Consider the following 17,860-nt stretch of genomic DNA (forward strand, 5'->3'; position numbering starts at 1 on the left):
CGCCTCGCCCCCGCACAGAGCCGGCACGCCAGCCGTGCTGCTGGCCGCTTCCCGCCGGCCGCTCCGGCACCAGCCCCGGCACCGGCACTGGCACCAGCCCCGGGGCTCCGCCGGTCCCACCTCGGCCCCGCGCGCAGAGCCGGCACCAGCGCCTGCCAGCTCCGGCTGGCAGCACGAGGCATTACTCATCCCCAGCGCCTCGCCAGCCTCGATAACATCTCAGCCCGGGCAGAAGGCAAAGACGACGCTCGCTGAGACAGCGGGGGGAGAGGGGGGACCTTTCGCATCGTCCCTGGAGCGCTCGGCGCTGGGTCGGGGGCCGTGGCGTTTCTCCGCGCCCCTCCCCGGCACGAGGTCTGGTGTCAGAAGGCGGACGGAGAGCCCGGGCCGTTGCTTTGATGACACCGGGACGCCTGCAGCCCTGGGTCCCCCGTCATGCGGTGATCCCGAGCGCCTGACATTGCACAAGCAACTGCTCGAGTTGCAGAAATAACTGTCAGGTTTTTAACACAACCTGCTGGAGCCGCGCCGGGGGGGACGTGGGGGCAAACGGGATCCTTGCGGGGATCGCGACCAGGGACCGTTCCCTCCGCAGGGACACCGGGGAGAGGAAAGCAGGGCGGATGTCCCCAGGAGCGCGGAGGCATGTCTCTCCCCAGCGGGGCGGGTAGGGCTGGCTCTTCTGCTGGGTGGCATTACTCACGGGACGTGCCGCGAGCTGCAGCGCATCCGCCGCGCTCGAGCGGCCGTTGGGGAGCGTTTCGCTCGTGGGCTGCTCAGGGAGTTTCCCTCTCCCGGTGAGGTAATGCTGCTCGGGCAGCGAGTTGCACAGCAGCAAAAATTGCTTCCGCCTAAAACTATTCTGGGGTAAAGGCAGCGCAGGTCCGTCCGCCCGAGGCCCCGGTGTGCTGGGCAGGCGCCCCGCGGCTCGGCACTGCCGCTGCGCCCCGGGCTTCCCGGCGCCGTGCACCCTCCCTTCTGCCTCTCCCCAGGGAGGGATGCTCCGTGCGTGTCGGGAAGCGCTCCTCCCGCTCGCCGGCTCCGGTGGCCTTCTTCCCCCGTCGTTTGAGGAATGCTGTTTGAATTAGCGCTGCGGATTGCAAACAGACCCTGTTGTTTTCCTTTCCCGGTGCAGGGAGGCTTCGGTGCTCTTTGGCCGGCTGGATTAACCAGGGGGCCTCACGCTGACCCCTCCGCAACGCAGGGAAGCTAATTTAATCCCAATATTGTTACCGATCACAGTGGGATGGATCTCCCCGGCTCCTCGAGGCAAGCCAGCAGCGAGCCCCGGCAGGGCGGCAGCGCGGCGTCCTCGTCGAGGCAGGAGCCTCTGCAATTCCTCCTGCAGGTCTTGTTTCCCCAGAATTTCTGACGCTGGGCAGGAGGGAGGGCGGGCGGCTGAAGCCAGGGGCTGTTCTGCCTGCGCCTCGCCAGCATCCCCCGGGGACGGGGACGGGGACGCGCCAGGCGCCCACAGGGGCACAGACCAGCGGTGACGCCTTCTCCGTGTTATTTTTCTCACTTTGTACCTGTTCCTGGAGCTGGATTTCTACAGGGTATTGCTGTACCACTGCTGGCGACAGCCACAGCCAGGCACCTGCCCTGCGTCCCCGCGGTTGCCCTGTGCATCACTGTGTGCATTGCCCTGAGTGCTGCCCTCTGCGCTGCCCTCTGCATCGCTGTGTGCATTGCCCTGAGCATTGCCCTGCACGTCGCCCTCTGCATCGCTGTGTGCATTGCCCTGAGCATTGCCCTGCACGTTGCCCTCTGCATCGTTGTGTGCATTGCCCTGAGCATTGCCCTGCACGTTGCCCTCTGCATCGTTGTGTGCATTGCCCTGAGCATTGCCCTGCACGTCGCCCTCTGCATCGCTGTGTGCATTGCCCTGAGCATTGCCCTGCACGTCGCCCTCTGCATCGCTGTGTGCATTGCCCTGAGCATTGCCCTGCACGTCACCCTCTGCATCGCTGTGTGCATTGCCCTGAGCATTGCCCTGCACGTCGCCCTCTGCATCGCTGTGTGCATTGCCCTGAGCATTGCCCTGCACGTTGCCCTCTGCATCACTGTGTGCATTGCCCTGAGCATTGCCCTGAGCATTGCCCTCTGCATCGCTGTGTGCGTCGCCCTGCACGTTGCCCTCTGCGTTGCTCCGTGCCTCTCGCTGAGCGCTGCCCTCTGCGCTGCCCTCTGCATTGCCCTCTGCTGGCTATCTCCCATTTTACTCGTTTTCTTCTGCCTATAAAAGCCCACCAGGCCGGCGGGTTTGCCAGCGCACCTTCTCCGTCCCCCTCCCCGCCAGCCCTCCCGCCTTCCCTCCCCGCACACCAGGCACAGCCCTCCGGAGTGCGACAGCGCGAAACCGCGGGCAAACGTGGACGCGTGTGCCCACAGCCTTTTCCCTCACGCTGTGAGTCTCGGGAATGGGCTGCGATGCCGCGCGGGGAGCGGCTGCTCCGCAAGGCCAGGGGACGGGGCAGCGGCTGGGTCCCAGCTGGCCGCTCGCAGCAGCGGAGACCTGCCCGGGCACCGCTCCGCCTGGGAGCAGCTCCTGCGGGAAGAGGCACCCAGCACCCTCCTCGCGGGGCCGTAGACACAAACCCCCGCGGGCAGCCGCCCCGGCACCCGCCTTCCCGCTCCATCCTCCCGGTCACGCCCAGCTGCGGCGGCAGCTCGGGACAAGGGAGAGAGAACCTGTCCTCTTAAGCAACGTCTCATTCCAGAGGGAGAACACAGTTAATTAGCCCACTGAAGAGGCCTCTTTTCTCTTTTTTCCCTCCTGCCTTTTAACGTGCAATTTTCCCCTTCTTCTTCCCATGCACAGTATCCCAGCTCCTCCCCGCCGCGCTCCCACGACCCTGTTGGGATGCGCTGGTCCCGCCGAGGCTGCACTCGAGCCGTCCAACCCAGCCGGCAGAAGCAGGGTCTGGTCTGCAGGCCGGAAAGCCGGCCCCGACACAGCCCGTGGCCGGGGGGGCCCCTCGCTCCCCGGCGGGAGGAACCCGCTCCGGCAGCGCCGGCACGGTGGGGGCCAGGGAGACGGACCGTGCACGGGGACCGCGGGACCCTGCCGGCCCCGCTCGCCCCGGGGGCTTTGGTTGCTCTGGGAGGCACCTAAAGACAAGGTTAAACGGCGACAGCCCGCGGGACTGGGGCTGCTGCGGCTCTGCTGCCGCTGCCCGGCGCTGGAAGCCGGAGACGCCGACGGCAGAGCCGCGAGGGCGCGGAGCGGCAAGGCCCCGCACGGCCGCTGCTCTCTGCACCCCGCGGGGCCGGGGCGGGCAGCGCTCCTCCCCGCCGCCCGGGACCGGGACGGGAGCCCCCGGCACCGCGGCCCGCCGAGAGCCGGCTCCCGCGGCGGGCTGGGAGCGAGGCCGCCGCTCCAGCCCATTCTCCTCTCCGCCACGAGCAGCTCTTGGGAACATTCCTGCTGGATGACATTTCCCAGGGCACTGAGAAAAGGGGGGGGGGGGGGCGAAGCACTTTTTTCCCCAGTATAAATTCTTGCAACATTAAAAAAAACACACCATAGCTGTAAGCCCTGAAACGGCTGGGGGTAAGAAAGCTGCAGCCTGGCATGGAAACCGCGCTGCCCTCCCCACCAGCCGCTCGGCTCCCAGATGCGAGGCATCAGGTGCGACGAGGCCCTGGAGGACGGGCGCGCGGGAAAGCCATGACGGCCGCGGACCCCCGTCCGCCGGCAGCTCCCTGCGTGCAACGCTCCGCAGGCGCTGGTGCTGCTGGGCCCTGGGTGACGCCGACGCGGAGGAGCAGCAGCGCCCGCGCAGCGCGTCGTGCTCGAGGCGCGGGTGGGAGCTCCGGCCGGGCCGGGCCGGCACTGGGCCAGGGCCGTTTCGGCGACGCCGAGCAGCTCCGTGCCGGCGGCCGTGGGTCTGGGCGTGGGGCAGGCTGTGCCCGTCCCGGAGGAGAGGAGCCGGCCCGGCCGGGCTGCACCTGGCTCCCCGTGCCTCGCCGCTTGCCGCACGTGCCGTCCACTTTAAATGTCTGGATCCGTATGGAAAGCATTGGTGCGTATTTTAAATATCCCGAGGACAACAGTGCGAATTTTAAATATCTCCAGGACAACAGTGCGAACAAGACCAGGGAATCGCGCCCGGCTCTGGAGGATGGCAGGGCAGAAAACAACGATCCGAGGCCGGCAAAGAGTAGTGCCGCAGCCAAGCCTCCACCGGCAGCACCGGCTGCGCTTCGGGGCACGGCGGCTTTGCGTCCCGGCTCCCGAGGCAGGGCTGGGCCAGGGCGCGCGGTCTGAGCTGCACAAACCTCCGGTGATCGGCTGCTGCCGAAGGCTGCTCCAGCGAGCACGCGTGAGGCACCGTGTCCTGGAGATGCCTCTTCTTTTACAAGGAGGGAGACGAAGGCTGCAGCGATCGCAACGCTGGCAAGAGCACGGCCACAAACGCGACAGCCTCACGCGGTGCCTCTGCCCTCGCGGCTCCGGGCTTCATTTCCAACTAAGCTTTTCATATGGTAACGTTCAGCGTTTCGATGGGAGATGAGGCTACTTTTGCCTACGAGAGAACATACTTTCACTGTTGCGCCTGGCCCAGGAATGAGTTCTCCACTATTGAAATGTAATTTAATTTATCTCCATGGATTTTGTGATGACTAGGATTTGTTCTAAGGAGACCTTTAAAGGCAAACTTTTGCATTATTAAATGTATGTGTTAGGAAGTTGAGTTCTGGCATCCTCTGATAAGCAAATTTCTTTTCTATCCTCCGCTATATCCATCATGATAAAAGCCCCTGCCAAAGCCCTAACTCAAGCCATGCTTCTGGCATATTGTGAAACGAATCGGGGGAAAAAACCAGAAAAACACAAGATGCTCTAGTCCAGTGGGTTTTTTTAATCAAAGTTGCAAGAGTATTGCTGCTTTACCTCATCAGGTAAACATTTGTAGCCCAGTCGCTTTCCCAGGGTGAGGCCAGAAACGAGTGGCTACCAGAAGCCGCAGCTCATTTGCGCCGGCAGACTCCAGGCAGCTCCCGAATGGGTTTTGTTAAGGACCCCAGACCCTTTCTGCGCGAAGCGAGCTCAGCAAGGAGACGCCGGAGGTGTCGGGGGTCCCCAGCCCCTCCAACGCAGCGGCCGGCGCAGCCCCCCGCGCTGTGAGCACTGCCGAGCGCCGAGACGCGGCCGCGCTGCCGGAGCTGCCGCAAACGTGCTGCGAGGCCGCGGAGCAGCAGCAGCAGCAGCAGCAGCAGCAGCAGCAGCAGCAGCAGCACGGGCGATCCCAGCACCGCGCGAGACGCCCAGCGCTGCCCGGGCCCCAGGAAGCGCTCTGCGCAGAGCGAGATTTCCCGTGCACGAAGAGGAAGGGCTCTCTCCTCACAGTCTAGTTTTATTGCTTCCCAACGCATGAGCTTGTGGCCCAGAGCCACAGCAAGCGGCGCTGAGACCAGAGCATCCCCGGGGCGTACCAGCATCCCCGGGGCAGAAGGGAGCCGGGGCGGCTGCACCGCTGAGGCTGGCATGGCCCTGCGGCCCAGTCGCGCATCGGCACAAACCCGCGGGCTGCGATCGCGCAGGGACGCGCGCTGCTGCAGCGGGGGGAGAGGGAAGGAGCCGCCGGACCCCAGCGGGCCGGGCTCCGGGAGCGGCGCAGGCTTGTCCCCACGTTGTCACGTTGCAGAGCCGCACAGCAGAGCTCGGGGGCACTGAGAGTCTCAGCGCGGAGGCACAGACAGACACTTTGGGGAAATGACAGTGTTTGTCACCAGGACACAGACGCAAGGACCCTCACTTCTTGCAGAGAGGAGGTCCGTCCCGCCGCGCAGCCTTTGGTTCACTCTCCCCGTGCATCGCAATGTGCCACCCCCCGCGGTGCTCTCGCCCCGCGCACCGCAGCGCAGTACCGCGCCGTGGCAGCCGGCACGCTAACGGCACCCGCGCAGACCCGCTGCCGCGAGCCAGGGCGCGTCCGGCTGCCGCGGGCCCGGGAGAGGGCACAGCCGGCTGCCGCCTCCCGCCGCGCCGGGGCTCCCGCACGGCCACGCTCGGTGGCGGAGCTGCAGCAGCGCGCTACTTGTTTCACGGGAACTTCTGACACTTCAAAAATTGTTTTCATTCTGGCTTGGAATGGAGACAAATATTTTAGCAATTTCCTGGATAACATAAAGTTTAAAATATCCTCCAAACTGAAACAGAAATGAGAGGCTGTCTCGGCTCTCGCATTATGTCATATCATGCCAGGTCATGGTACGCCGCGCAGAACTACAGCTGGCTCATCATACGCAAGCAAAAACACAAATAATGTCAACATGAAAGGCGATATGGAATGCTGAAATGAGAAAGTTTCCAAAATGAGGGCTTTTTTCCCCTTTTGCAAATTATCTCCCCATGGGAAATTGCTAACATTTGCAGCAGGACGTGGCCTCGTCGCAGCAGCCTCCTCTGGGGAAGCAGAGAGGCTCCCCGCTCGGCCGGCGCTGCCGGGTCGCTGGGCGCTCGTCCTCCCCGGCTCCCCCGCGCCCTCGCCCCGCCTGCCTTCCTCCCGCCCTGCCTCTCCTCCTCCTCCCGGCCCCGCCGGACGGAGAGCTTTCAGACCCTTCCCGAACGCTCCCGACAGCGCGCAGCCGGGCGCCGGGGTCGGCGGCGGGGACCCGCGCCTTCGGCAGAGGCCGAGCGGCCCCGGCGTGGCGGTGCCGCCGCGGGGACCCGGCGCTTACCTGGCGAGCCCACGCCACCGCCGGCACGCCCAGCATCTCCCACGGCGCCGGGGCACCGCTGCCCCAGGGTCCCGGGAGCCCCCAGACCAGGACGGCCGTGCCGGGAAGCCGTGGCAGCCGCGTGCCCGGCGCCGACCCCCCGTCCCGCCGCCCGGCTGGCCCGCGGCTGCCCTGACCGCGCCGGGCCTTTCCAGCGCTCCCCTTCGCGGCTGCGGGTGCCACCGCAGACAGGCTCTTCTGAGAGGGGGCTTGTGCAAGGCTGGCGTGAAGTGTTCGCAGAAATACGAGGTCCTGTCATTTGTGAAACTAACAGAAGTGTCCAGTAATTTTTACAAGGGAAAAATGAGTCACTGGATGGCACATCTCTCATTACTGGCATTTTGCAATTAAAATGAGTATCTATTGAATCAATCCAAAGCTCTTATTGTTAGCAGACACTAATAACTTCCCAAGCTATTGAAGATACTTTTCCTCTGAGGAAACATGACCCCTGACCATGGCATTTCTCATGGAGAGTGGTATCCAGCTGCGACCAGCTCCGCTCAGCTCCTGCTGCAGCTGTTTCAAACACACTCTGATGAGACTGGTGGCTACAGCTGGGTGGGAAATTGTTTGTAAGCCCTCAAAAATGTTCAAGATTTCAAAATTTTCCCCATTTCACATGGGGATGAATCCAGAATTGTTCAACGTTTTCACAAAAACATCGTGGAAACCAGCTCCGGAAGAGCCAATAGCCATCGCTCACGCCGGGTCGGGCAGGACAGGACGCCCGCCGCCCGCCCTGGCCGCCGGCTGCTCGGACCGCCGGGACGGGACGGGGCCGCTTCTCCCTCCCGCGGCGGGACATCCACCCCGGAGCTCGGGACCTTCCCTGGCGAAAGCTTCTCCCGGGGAAGCTGTCCCGGCCCACCGCAGCGCCCGTGCGAGGAGGCTTGCCGCGGGCCGGGTCGGGTGATTCCCCTTGCAGGAACCGCAGTAGCGGAACGGGCTCATCACCACCTTCTCCACTCGGAGGAGAGTGATTTACTGCTCGCATATTCAAAACCCACCAGAAATTTCAGGATGATTTAGGAAGGACCGAATTTTCAACCAGTGTTGAGCCCAAAGGCTGCTGCCTCCTGAAAAGCAGCCTCCCCGCAGGGGTCTCGGGGTGGATCCCCGTACCGGAGCAGCCCCTTGCCGTGCCGGCGCCGGGGGGTCCCAGCAGAGCCGGCGACTCGGTGGGAACTCCGAACGGAAAATGAGGGACGATCTGAAAAGAGCTCAAGGCGGAACAGCTCCACAGCCGGGCAGAGGTGCGGCCAGAGCCCCGAGGCGCCGACCTCCCCCCGGCTGTTCCCCTTCTGCCCACAGGGTCCCATTTCATCTCCACGAGATTAGCTTGCGAAAAGCCAGCTTGACTGCTGGAATCACTTTTGAAAGCTACTCCAGATGAAGCAAAACTGATTGAAAAGGAAAACCCAGGCAGGTCCTGCAGCAGGGCACCCGGGAAGCTGTTAGGCAGCTTTGCAGCGGGAGCTCGCGGCTGCTGGGCTCTGGGCGTTAGAAACCGCGGCAAACACCCAGCCAAAGCCGCGAGTGCCGCTGCGGTGCAGCACCTCGGCGCGGTGGTGCCGAAGCCGGCGTCACCCAGCAGCGGACACGGCCCAGCTTTGGCCAGACGCGCTCGGGTGACCCTCCTTTTATTCGTGTGCCAGCATCGTGTTTGTTCTTCTGAATTCCTGGCTTTGGGGGGGACGTATTCTAGAGGTGCTCTTTTCCCTGCACTTCTCCAAGGCAGAGGAAGCAGCAGTTTCTCTCACATGTCACCAGCGGACCTCGGGCAGCAGAGTGCTGTCACTTGTAGGGAAGTCCAGTCCCTATTCATACGATCAAACACGTGCAAAGCTGATGAAAAACTACCCTGAAATCCCACCACACAGCAGCAACGATGAGCAAGTGCTGGCTTCCAGCTACGCCGCAGCGCCCTGCCAGAGAGCAGGCTCATCCGCGTCCGGCCGGGCTTCGTGGTCCGATACCGTTCGTGCCACGGCGGCTCCTCTTCACGCAGGTCTGCAAGAGGAAAGCCCAAACCCAGCCGCCCGTCCACGGGGTATCTAAGGGCCTGCTCGACCTTTGCCAGAAGTGCGTGCCCCGAAACTGAGCACCCGTCCGTGGCGGAGACCTCGCTGTACCCCTGCTAGAAGAGCCGAGACGGGCGGTGGGCAGAAGACAGGAGCGGGCGCCTCGTGCGTGCTGGCTGGGCAGCCCAAGCTGGGCACATCCGGAGGGCGCGGATCCGGCCGGCTCGGCTCTGGTGTGCCGCACGCTCTCCTGACGCCAGCCAGACTCTCCTCCATCTCCGTCCTCCCCATCTCTCCAGAAGGAATGTTTCTTTCTCCCGCGGAAATGCTGTGGAAGTGGCAGTGCCGCTGCAGGGCCCAGACGTCTGGAGACAGGCGGATGAGGCTGTTTTCCAGTCTCTGTTGTTGTGCAATGGCACCACAGTTAGAGACATGTTCCGCTTCTTTTCCTTTGCTACTGAACGCGGGGCCTCGGTGACAACACGCATTGTCATTTGCGAGCGCTGCGAGTCCCTCCTGGGACCTGTGTGCACAAACCTCGGATGTGCTTTAGCGTCTTCTTCCTCCCCTTCGTCTTTGCACCGCAGCCTCCACCTGGGCTGTGCATCCGTGACACTGAGGTCTTCAACACCCCAAGTCCTGCTCCCTGAGGCGCCCAGCCCCGTGTTGCCGCCGCCACCCGCTCCGGAGGCCGGGGCCACGGGAACCGGCTGTTAGCCGGCTCTGTCCCAGGTGCCGGAGAGTGAAGCCCTGGCAGCAGGCACTGCTGAGAGCCTGCGGGAGATGCCAAGTGCTTCCCTTCACCGCTCCGTATTTCCCGTTACATTTTTGTTGGGTTTCCGCAGCATTCAGAGTTATGAACCCGCTCATCCGGCTTCGGGTGGCCCAGCCCCGTGGTTGCAGGGGGAGACGCCCCGAGGCCAAGGTGCCGGGCGAGCTCGGCGGGACCCTGCGGCCGGGCGCGGGACGGGGACCGGGGGTGCCCGGCTCCCCCCATCCCCAGCCCCGCTCCCCCTCCCCGAGCACACGCCGCTCCTCGCCCCGGAGGCAGCCGGGACCCTCGGCCGGCCGGGCACCAGCCCAGCCCCAGCCTCGCCCCCGGCAGCCCCGGGCTCCCGCGCGGCCCTGCGGCAGCCCCCGCCGCGGGGGACGCATGGGCTGATGCCGCAGGATTCCTCCCTCGGCTGGCGCGGCACAAAGCGAGCTCAGGCTGCGCCACAGACACGCTAATCCCTTGGCGGCCGTGCAGCGTTTCGGGGGGTGTCGGGAGTTCAGTGAAGGGTTGCAAGGTTAGCAGGAACGCTAATCCTTACAGGAGAAAAATGCCACAATTATTTAATGCTGCGGCCGGGAGCTTTTGTGCTGCTGTGTTTGCACTAGGCAATGCTTCGTGTCAAGTATTGCCAAGGCTGAGCGCTGCGCGGACGACCCGGGCACTGCTGGCCCTGCTTGCTGCCAGCGCCGCGGAGCAGGGGACGGGAGGGCAGCTGCGCGCGCGGCTGCAGCCGGCACTTCCAGATGTCTGTGCAGCTGGGCCCAGCTTCTGCTCCGTCCCTTTGAATTCTAGCATGTGTAAGGGAGTTTCTGCTGTCATGCAATGAAAGCACCAATATACACATGGCCCGAGCGCACACAAATGGCTCTTCAGAGCAGCGGAGTTTCTTATTGTCTGAGTTCAATTTCCAGAAAATTGGGTGCCTCTTGCAATTCGGGCAGGCTCCGAAGAAGCGCAGCTGACGAGCTTCTGCTCCCGGCTGCGTGCTGCACTGCGGCGCGTTGCAGAGGAAACCCCGAAACGCCCACGTCTGCTGCCGTGCAGCCGGAGCACGGCGGAGCAGCGTGCTCTGAGCGGGGCGGGGGCACCGTGCCCCGGCCCCCGGCCGCTGGCGACAGGCGAGGCTGCGCCCGCAGCTCGCGGCAGCGGCAGGAGCCTCCCGCGAGGGCAGCACGTGGCAGCACGTCCTCGCGGGTCTCCAGCCCGCGGGAAGCGGGGTGCCGGGAGCGGGCGAGGGGCGGGAGAGGAGCCGGTCCCGCAGCTGCTGGGGACGTCCCGGGCCGGCAGCGCCGGGCTGAGCGGGGCCGGGGTCCTGCACGCACGCGGCCGCCGCGACCGCTCGCCCCGGGAGCCCCTTCCGGCTGGGCGCAACGCGCAGGTGAGCGTGCCCAGCCCGCGTCGGCACCGCGCCGGCCCCTGCGCCAGCCCGCCAGCCCACGAGCCCGCGCCACGGGGCAGCCCGCGCTGCTGCGGCGCTCTGCGTCTGTGCACGCGCGTATGTGCGTGTCTAAACGATTGTAGCTCAGTGGATTTCAGGCACTGCAGGCAGAAAGTACAAATCTGCATTTGATTAAAGCAGCCCTTTGTAATATAACCTATATGAGCCTGCACTTAACACCCATCATCCCGAGGAAAGCCCAGGCAGCACTCCAGCCGGCTGGGCTGCGCGCCCGGGGGGCAGATCTCCCAGGGACATGGGACTGCCGGGGCAGGGACTTGGCCCCGGTTCTCCGTGGATTCATCCCCCTTCGAGAGAGGCACAATGGGGCTTTGCATGAGTGATACAAACATGCCAGTTGTACTTAAGGTTGACAAATAATGTAAACCACACAATCTGGTTTGAGGGAAACAACTTCACCACAATTTATTTTAGTGCTTTAAACATCACGCCAAACTCTGTAGTGAATTGCTAAATTAATGCCGGGCTGCCATCTAAATAGACATCTTCAGATCACAAGCATGTTATAGGGGAACAGTTTCCTTTGAAATGGTTCCCACAGCTTAAAGGCTGCGCAGAGAAAAAATGTGCCCAGGATTCAATTGCTGCCAACATGTGGTGGCCACATTTCTCTGCTGCTATTGGCCAAGATGCTCAGCAAAGCTGAGGAAGCATCATTTGAGGTGGATGGATAAACCGGTAATTGTAAAGACAGGGCATGTCGTAAGGAGCTCACTCCCAGGACAGGGGTAAAGGAGAACAGAGCGTAGCCCTTAGCCTGGAAAAGATGTGCTCTGCCCGGGAAGGCACCTGTGTGTCCCCATCACGCCCTTTCTAGGCTGCTCCTGATGGAGCGGAGAAGCCCATCAAAAGCACGGTGGATGTTTATGCTACTCTTGATTTCCCACCGGCTTCTTGGCTGATGCATTCTTGCCCTGACTCTGCTGTCCTGGCTTCAAGAGATCAATGGCCATTTATACTAGCTTGCAGTGACGTCCCAAGTCTCCGAAGACAAGCTCATCAGATTCTCTGGTAAAGGAAACCAGGCTCCTGAGCGATGAGTCTTGCTCACTGCTGTTGGGAGACTGCACATGGCAAGTGTGAAGAACCATAAACCAACCATAAGCACCTTCCCTGTCCAAAAGTCCATTTATGCTGCAGTGTGGAGAACTGCAAAATGCATGTAAGCGTGCTTGAGCGCGGGTTGGAGAGGCCAAACTGCAGCCCTGTGGGGGTAAAGGGGCCAGGCAGGAACCTGCCTCTGTTCGGGATGGAGCAGCGGGGTCATGGCAGCCTCATGGGAGCAAAGTGCCTCCGTGCTCCGGCCACCGCAGCCCGAGGAGCCGGTGCGGCGTGCCGGGGGCATCCCACGCGTGTGCTGCCGTTCCCTGCAGCCCGGGGAGCCGGTGCGGCGTGCCGGGGACATCCCACGCGTGTGCTGCCGTTCCCTGCAGCCCGGGGAGCCGGTGCAGCGTGCCGGGGGCATCCCACGCGTGTGCTGCCGTTCCCTGCAGCCCGGGGAGCCGGTGCGGCGTGCCGGGGGCATCCCACGCGTGTGCTGCCGTTCCCTGCAGCCCGGGGAGCCGGTGCGGCGTGCCGGGGGCATCCCATGCGTGTGCTGCCGTTCCCTGCAGCCCGGGGAGCCGGTGCAGCGTGCCGGGGACATCCCACGCGTGTGCTCCACACGTGCCCTCCCAGCCCGGGAGATGCCCTGCCTCCGGCAGCCGGGCTGCTCCCCAGCGCCTGCAGGCGAAGGACGAGGAGACAAAGGAAAGGGACAAGGGACGGGAGCTGTCGCCTGGCCACCGCTCCCGCACAGGCGAGGTGGGTTTTGCTTCCCCATCACCAACCCCAAATCCATCTTCCACGCTTTTGTGGCTCAGCCACTCTTTCCCTTACGGTTCCCTTCAGCTGAGCTGCAGGAAGAAGCAAGCAGTGTCTCCCAGGGCCCCAGCCTCCTGCAAGGCTCATGAATGGCTCCGCTTAGAAACCCCAGGATTAATTAACTCGGGAGCCTCTCCTAGGCGAAGCTCTGGGAAAGAGCCCCGTCCCGCGCGGCTGGCAGGACGCTCGCCCCGGCCTCTCCCGCAGGCGCTGGCCCAGAGGCACCCGGACCCGGGCAGCACCGGTGCCACCACCAGCCGCGGCACGGCCGGGCCCCGCGGTCCCCGCACAGGGCTCCCGGCCGCTGGCACGATAAAGGGGGCCGCGTCGCCCGGCGCGTCTGCTCCCTCCCGCACGCCACGTCCGGCGTGGAAGACGTCGGCTGGGGTTGGCGGGCGCCCCGTCTCCTGGGAAAGGCGCCGGAGCAGCGTGCTCCCTGCTTCCCTCCCCGCTATCCGGCACGGCGCGGAGCGGAGCAGCGGCGATGCTGGCGGGCAGCAGCCCCCGGACCCCGCTGTTCTCCCAGGCGGCACCCCGCGCCGGGGAGAGGGGCCCCTCCGCGCTCGCCCAGCCCGGCAGCCCCCACGGGCGTCCCGCAGCCGCCGGGCCCTGGAGCGGGTCCCGAGGAGCGGGAGCTGCCAGCAGCCGCTCCTTGCTCAGCGGCTCTGCGCGGGGCTGCTACGAAACAAACAACTTTTGCAACATGTTTTGTTTTCCTTCATTGCATTTAAGCAGCAAATAAATCACAGCTCTCTCGCTGCCCCTGCGCTCTGCCAAGCGCAGGCCGGTGCCGCGGGCGGGAGGCAGCGTGCCGTGCAGCCTCCCGAGCTCGCTGGCCGCCGCGCAACGTTCCCGTGCGCGGGAGCTGCCGGCGGCACGCAGGCCACCTCCGAAAGCCGCGTCCGACGCGTCCCGCCGTTCCTGGAGACGGGCACTGCCGGATTCGTGCAGGGATGGACAAGCGCTGCTTTCCGGGCTTGCAGGGAGCGGCGGCGTGGCCACGTGCATGCACCGAGCATCAGGCACGAGACCCCCCCGCTAAGAGCTGTTGCCGTGAAGTTGTTGTTTCCCTCGGCGAGGTTTCCCGTCTTTCCCTCGTCGCCCGCCCGGGCAGGGAGGCTGAGGGCCGGAGGTGCCGCGCGGGGCCGCGGCCGCCCTCTCCCAGGAGCGAGGGGACCGCGAGCGCGTCGCTCCCGTCGCCGCCGGGACCCTCCACCCCTCTAACCCGCCGGGAGCCCAGCCGCTACGTGTCGGGCACCGCGGGGTCGCCCACCCTCCGCGCGGTCTCGGTGACCTGCGAGCAGGCGCTCGTACCGCCGCTCCCCGGCACCGCAGAGGCCGGGCGCAGCTCGCCGCACCCCCGCGCCCCCCCAGCCCGCGGGGCTCACGCAGGGTCTCTGCCTTCAGCTGCAGGAGCGGGAAGCATTTCGGCAAACCGTTTTACCAGAAAACACGCAAGTGACTTTTTTTTCTAACAGCAACATCCAAATGGAAACAGCGTGGGCTCCAAAGCCCGTCCGGGGGACGGATGCCTCGCGGCTCGCGGGCTCTCCGGCAGCGACGCTCCTCCGGAGCGGGACCGCTCCCGCAACGCCGGAGCCCCCGGCCGGCCCTGGGAGCTGCCGGGATCCCGTGGCCGCCCAGACGAGCCGGCGAGCGGCTCCCTCGGCAGCGACAGAGGCAGAGAGCCCTGACGGCCGGCGCGGCAGCGGCTGCGCTGCCCTGCAAACGCTCTGCCGTGACCCGCACGCCAACGGTGCCGCCGCGGGAGGGGGGACGCTGATGGGGGGCAGCCGGCCCTGCCTGCTTGTCCAAGCAGCTATTCTAAACAAGCCGTGCTCACACAGCTTGCAGTGCGGAAGGAAGCTTTTCCAGCCATAATATCCTGGCTCAGCTCCGGGCAGACAAAGGCCCAGCCATTGCCCGGGATTAGCTCGGCGCAGTCACCCCGCGGAGCCCCTGGAAGGGCGTCGGGAAGCGGCAGCGCTGAGCTCTGCGCCGTGGGGCCGCGGCTCGGCGGGGACGTGCTCTCGCCGGCTGGAGCCCCGGGGCGGGCACGTCCCTGCGCGGCCCAGCGCCGGCAGCCCTTCCGGAGCCGCGCTGCGTGCGAAAGGGCCAAATGCAAAATAACGCTTGGTTAAAATGCATTGCAAAAGTGGGAGCCGCCCATTTTCCTGGGCGCGGGGCGTCTCCGTGGCCGGCGGTGCCGGCGGTGCCCTGATCTCCGGGCGCGCGGCCGCCGCTCCCGGCGCGGGGACCTGGGCAGGGCGGCCGGGCTCCGGGAGGAGCTGGAGGCGGCAGCACGGCCCTTTATTCATCGCAGCCTCCGACGCAAATAAAACCTTTACGAGCTCGCCTCGAGCTTTTAAAAATGCCGTTTAGGACGTGTCGTTCGTGTTGTCTGCCCGGGGCTCCCTCGCGCCACAGCTGAGCGCGGGGGCCGTAAAACGCTGCTTCTACGTAAAACCCCGAGGAGTTTATTTTATTTGCGGGGCAGGGCGAGGGACGCACCGGCCACGCCGCCCCCTCGGCTCAGACCTGGCCCCGCTGCCGCGGCCGGAGCACCGGAGCAGGAGCCTTGGTGCAGGATGGGGCACAGAGGACGGGGGCTCCTCGGCGAGCGCGCCCGCCCCGCGCACCCGGAGCAGCTCTGCCGGGCAGGGCCCCGGCTCGGGAGCGCTGGCCCGCGAATAAAGAGCTGGGATGGAGCTTTCTGTTTCTGGGATGAAGCTTTCTGTTTCTTGCTCCTCCTGGTGAATCTTATTGTGATTAAATTAAAGGAATTCTCGTTAAAACGTTCGTACCCTTCTAAGACTGTTTGTTGTTTTTCTCAGCTGCCTCTGCTCCCTCCTCGGAGGCTCTGCTGCCTCTCCCTAACGTCTTCCAGCTCTTCCTCCCTTTTCGCACCGCCTGCCCCCCTTTTGCCGACCTACGCTGGAAAGTTGCCGCTGCGGCCGACTCTCGGCGGCGGAGGGTGACTCATGCGGCGAAGCCCCCTCGCAGCCCGAGCCGCGGAGCCCGAACGCCCTCCGGACCCGAGCCCGAGCCCGAGCCCGAGCCCGAGCCCGCGCCGCCCGCCGGCCCCGCCAGCCGCGACGAAAACCTTACTAAAACGCACAGGAAAGGGCTGGGTTTTTTTTCCACAGCTAAGAAAAAAAGTATTTATTTGTGGGCATTTTCCATTCAGGAGCATCCAACGCAAATACGTTGCTCCTCTTTGAATTCCTCCGCATATGGTATTTTGTGCTGTTGGAGTTTAATATTCTTTTCGTTACTGATATCTAATACAGACAAGTCTTGAGGGTTACACAAAACATATGCGAACCTAATTTGTTTTTACTGTGCCACATGTTTTTACTCCCTGCATCACTCAATTAGCTTTTTTTTTTTTTTTAATCATGTGATCGGCAGAAACTTAATGCTATTTTTAAGCATGGTAAGAAAGTGAAAAACACATTTACCATGACTGCAGAGCAAGAGGAGTGTCGATCCCCCTGCAAAATAGCTGCTACAGCATGATGCAAAATGTGATACTGCTGCTCTGAAAACGGCATTTCTTCAGCAGTGCAGCTTCTCGAAACGCTGCAGCACTTGTAAAACAACATCCTAAAGATTCTGGGTTTAGAGCAATTTGTTCAATTGATAGAGCCGGGCATGGGCTTTGCAAACACAGGGGGACGTGTCCCGATTCCCAGACAGTGCCTTCACCCCGTGGCATCCCTCCCTTCTCCTCTTTTCCAGGCTCTGGAAGCTTTGCTGCCTTCTCTGCTTCTTTCACCCCTCCGCAGAGGCGGGTGTTAATTGTTTTGGATACGGGATTTTCAATACTCCCTTCTCTTTTCTGAAGCTGGTCAGGTGTTCACACAGGATCGATATTCCGGTGTGGACGAAGTGGGATAAGCAGCTGTAGCCGTGGTCGCCGTGCCGGCAGGGATGCGCTGGCACTGTGTCCCCCCGCGCGGCTCCGCAGCCCCGGGCGGCTGCTCCGGGGGGGTCGAGGCTACTGGGGACGCGGAGCCTGGAAGCGGAGCCTGGAAGCGGGGGGAGCGGGGGGGCTACGGCGACCCGGGGAAGAGCCATCGCGTGCTGGGACAGCAGCATCGGGGCCAGCTCCGACGCGTGCCGCCGGCGTTGCCCTCGCGCCGCGCTCGCCCAGGCGATGGAGGAGCCTCCGCGGAGGGCGGCCGGCGGAGCGGGCAGCCGGGGCTGCGGCGGGCAGGGCGGCTCCGCCGGCGCAGACATCGCGTGGCTGAGGGGCCGGGCTGGAGCCGCGCTCTGCCGCACGGCCCCGGTGCCAGCTCGCGTCGCTGCGTCTGCAGGGCTTTGGGCGGCGGGGAGCTGCTCCGGCTGCTCCTGCGGTGATTTGGGGGTTATTTCCAGGGGATCTGGAGTATCGGCTCCAGGGCGGCGGGTGAGCTCGTCCCGTGTTCCAGACAGCCGCCTTCCGAGCTGGCCTCAGCGAAGCACGCTGAAGCGCCGGGAGTAATTGCACAAAGAGTAGGTTTGTGGACACACGTCTCTTCAGTGCAGGTAACCGGTATTGAATTGCAACAAACATTGGATGCAGAAGAACCTTTAGCTCAGATCGGAGTGCCCTGGCCCCTGCTCCTCAGCCACCAGCCGGGAAAGGGAGGAAGGAGCCTTGCGCACGCGCCGGCGGAGCAGAGGGAAGGCAGAGCCGTCCGCCCCGGGCGCCGCTCCGGTCCTTGCGGACGGACCAGCCTCCTCGGGGCCAGGCTGGGGCACCGGCCCGGCGGCTTCCCGGTGGCGGAAGAGCCACGAGCGTGGGGCCGGGATGGGCCCAGCCGGGAGCCCACGTGGGGATCCAGCCTCGGGGTGTCCCGCCAACCTGAGCCCCGGCAGCTCGTGGTGCCAGCGCGCTTCCGACAACCCCGAACGCCGGAAATCCTGGTGCTGCCACGTGCCGTACGGGCTGCTCACGCACGTGTGCCTTATTAGCGGTGTCAGAAGCCTCCAGCTTGTGGGTGACTGCTAACCACAACCAGCAGCATT

Source organism: Dromaius novaehollandiae, chromosome 23, assembly GCF_036370855.1.
Source record: "Dromaius novaehollandiae isolate bDroNov1 chromosome 23, bDroNov1.hap1, whole genome shotgun sequence".
Lineage (NCBI taxonomy): Eukaryota > Metazoa > Chordata > Aves > Casuariiformes > Dromaiidae > Dromaius > Dromaius novaehollandiae.